Genomic DNA, 3943 nt, shown 5'->3' on the forward strand with positions numbered 1-3943 from the left:
ACACACACACACACACACACACACACACACACACACACACACACACATCACTGCTGTTTGAAATGGAACAGTTTTGTTGAATGTGGAAGTAGTTTCTTCTTGGGCTGCAAGGCAAATGTTGAATAGCCAGTATGACCGACCTTCCATTGAATTAACTGAGTTTGCTGGAGTGCAGTGATATGTTTGTTGACACAGACAGAAAAGATTTATCCCTTCCTTAAGGACGCTTCAGCCTGCAAGAATGCCATCTTTCATTTGAACTCTCTCTAAATTTTGCCAACTCACTTTCTGAAATTGTTACCAGAAAGGCAACATCACTGTAAATTGTGGCCAGTAAGTAGCACATTTGTAAGACCAACCTCATGAGACTAAAAGAGTAATGGTAAGAAATAACATGCATGTAGAACTTTAAGGTTTGCAAAGCATTTTTATATGTACTCCCTCATTTGAACTCTGTGACAATCCAATGGAGTAGGTGCTATTATTATCCCCATTTTACAAATGAGGAAACTGAGGCTGAGACTCAGACCCTGACTTGCCCAGGGTCACACACTAGTAAATATCAGAAACAAGATTAAACTCAGGTCTTCCTGACTCCAGGTCCAACAGTCCATGGCCCCCTATCATCCAGCTGCCTCTAAACAGTTTGATGATGAGAGGATTAAAGAGAAAATGTTTAATAAAATTAACAAAATGCAATATATGTTCATTTGTGGTTGATATGCTCCCCACAGGGATCTGTTCCACTTGAGTTTGACAAGGCTTGTTTAGGATGTGATGTCTTCTCCAGTCCTTACCCTTTCCCACCTATCCCCTTTCTCTTAAACACTTAATCAACCACACCCTGGTACAACAATTAGCATGCTTTAGCCTGGGGATATTATAATGGCATTAAGACTTGAAGTCTTTCCAGCTTGGACTATCGGTACTTTGCTCATGGATTTTGAGAGCCCCAAGTCCCTTTCAGGGAGCATTAAAGGAAGATTTTGGTGGAAATCACCATCTTCATCATCATTGTCATCATAACTAACATTTACTAATAAAACACTTTATGGTTTGCAAAACACCTTATTAATGTGATCTCATTTAATCTTCTCAATAACCCAGGGAGGGAGATGCTATCATTATCATTATCATTATTACTCCCATTTTACAGATGAGGAAACTGAGATTGGCAGGATGAAGAGACTTGTCCAGAATCAAACAGCTAGGAAGTGTCTGAAGCACGGTTCAGACTCCAGTTTTCCTGACTCCCAAAGCTACCTCTCTATCCCTTAGGTCTCTATCTTGCTGCCTCACTACCTCACCTGAGGAATCACTGGAATGAAAATTCAGTAATGTGACTCCTTCAGTGTGTATCCCAGCATCAATGAGCAGCTCAAGAAAAAAAAAAATAAAACAGTTGCCAGATGCCAGCCCTTGTCTCCCCCCGTAGACCTAATTTTTGTGAGTACAATGTTGGCTATTACTAACCATCATCACTGAATAGAAAAGCTGTTTTGGCTCTTGGGTCAACTTCTCTCCCTGAGTTTAAAGCCTTGTTCTGATGACTAAGCTTTGGAAGATCAACAGGCTTATGTTTTGTTTTCAAACTGGTCTCAATAATGTTAATTTGTATAGAGAAGATCAGTCCTGCGGTCCCCGTGGCCACCAGGGATTCTGTTAGCCCAAGAGACATTAATCTAGCCTGGGTATCTTACCTCTAATCCTCTACATGTGTGGGACTTGGGGGCTGGCCACACAGCTGTGTCTCTGTCTAGTCTCTTCGACTACAACTGTCATCCTTCCATTTTTAAAACATACTTTGACTGTGCCATTGTAAAGCATGTAAGTGGCACAGAAGTATTTCTCCAACCACAAGGATGTGCCATGGAATCCAGTAGCTGTCAAAAACTTTCCATTCTTCAAGTAGTCTTCTTTTGCAGTTCTCCATTTAAATATTCCCTCCCCATTCCATGCCTTCCAGATTAAATGGTTTATTCTGCTTTCCTTTGTCTGGGTAAACAGCCCTCTAAAATTCTTTTGTTTCATTGCTATATTTCAAAATTTAATTCCCTCTTTTATGATGCCTTATATTCAAATCAATTAAAGTGTTTGGAAATTATTATAGGATGTTATTATTTAAGAGGATACAAGCTGCATTCTGATGTAATGATGAGTAGGACTTCATAGTTATGAAAATTTACCTTTGGATCTTTCCAGTGCCTAAGAATTGACGTGGTCTTCCTATGGTGCCACAGAAAGTATGCTGGATTTGGAGTCCACAGATGTCACTTTAAATCCTAGCTTGGCCATTTACCAGCTGTGTGATCTTTAGTAAGCAATTCAACACCTCCTGGTCTAAGTTTATTCAATTTTAAAATGAGGGGTCTGAGGATGCCCTCATTTCCAACTCTATATCCATGAGCCTATGATCTCTTTCTATCTCCACAGCATCCTGGAGAGGTAGGAAGGCACAGGCAGAGGGCAGTGAAGTTGAGTGGAAAGAAAACCAAATGGAAAGGTAGGGAATCTTTGGTTCAAATCTTGACTCTGGGGCTTAATAGCCAGATGGGAAGCTAGGTGGTACAGTGGACAGAGTGCAAGGCCCGTAGTTAAGAAGACTCATCTTCCCGAGTTCAAATCTGCCCTCAGATACTTACTAGTTGTGTGATCCTGGGCAAATCATTTAATCCTGTTTGCCTCAGTTTCCTCATCTGTAAAATGAGCTGCAGAAAGAAATGGCAAACCACTTCCATATCTTTGCTAAGAAAATTCCAAATGTGGGCATGAAGTGGTGGACATGACTGAAAGCAACTGAACAACAAAAGCCAGATGACTTTAGCCAAACCACTTAAACTCCCTCAGCCTCAGTTTTCTCACCTACAAAATAAAGGGGTTGGATACCTCACCACTAAGGTCCCTTCCAACTCTAAGCATGGGTGGTCTGTAAAATTAGGATTAGACTCCAAATCTATGATGCTATGGTCTACCTTACTCCACCCCCTCAGCTCTGAGGGGCCCTAGGAACTTAAGTGATTCACACTAGATGAATCAGAAAAAGAGCTCAAAATAAGGTCATGAGTCTCTGAACTGCTAGCCCAGTATTCTTCCCATTGGACCACCCTATGTACCTGGACTGGGTTATGTACATAACCTTCCATGAAAGTTAGAGGGTTTTGTGGCAAAGAATCGGAAACTGAGGGGATGGCTATGAATTGGGGAATAGCTAAACAAGTTGTAGTATATGAATATGATGGAATACTATTGTGCTATAAAAAATGATGAGCAGGCAGATTCCAAATAAACCTGGAAAGACTTACGTGAACTGATACTGGGTGAAGTGATCAGAACCAGGAGAACATTGTACACGATAACAGCCGCGTTGTGCGATGACTAACGTTGATAGACTTAGCCCTTCTCAGCAATACAATGACCCAAGACAATTCCAAAAGACTCATGATGGAAAATGCTAACCACATCCAGAGAAAAAAAAAACTATGGGGTCTGAATGCAGAGGGAAGCATATTTTTTTTCACTTTTTATTTCTTTCTCATGGTTTTTCCCTTTTGTTCTGATTCTTCTTTCACAGCATGACTAATGTGGAAATATGTTTAATATGATTGTACATGTATAATCTATATCAGATTGCTTGCTGTCTTGGGAAGGGGGGAGGAAACAGAGGGAGGGAGAAAAATTTGGAACTCAAAATTTTACAAAAATGAGTGTTGAAAACTATCTTTACATGTAATTAAAAAAAATAAAATATCATTAAAATGCCAAAAAAAGAAAGTTAGAGGGTCTCACAAATATCATCTCATTAATGTTTCCGTATTCCACTGGCAAAAGACAAAATCAAAAAATGTATCTGGGTGGAGGGTAAATAAAATTAAGACAGTCTGAGTTTGGTCAGGCAACTGGGCAAATTAGAACTACCCAAATTATAATAAATTGCCAATTTAAC

This window comes from Vombatus ursinus, unplaced genomic scaffold, assembly GCF_900497805.2.
Source record: "Vombatus ursinus unplaced genomic scaffold, bare-nosed wombat genome assembly UNPS02014773.1, whole genome shotgun sequence".
Taxonomy (NCBI): Eukaryota; Metazoa; Chordata; class Mammalia; order Diprotodontia; family Vombatidae; genus Vombatus; species Vombatus ursinus.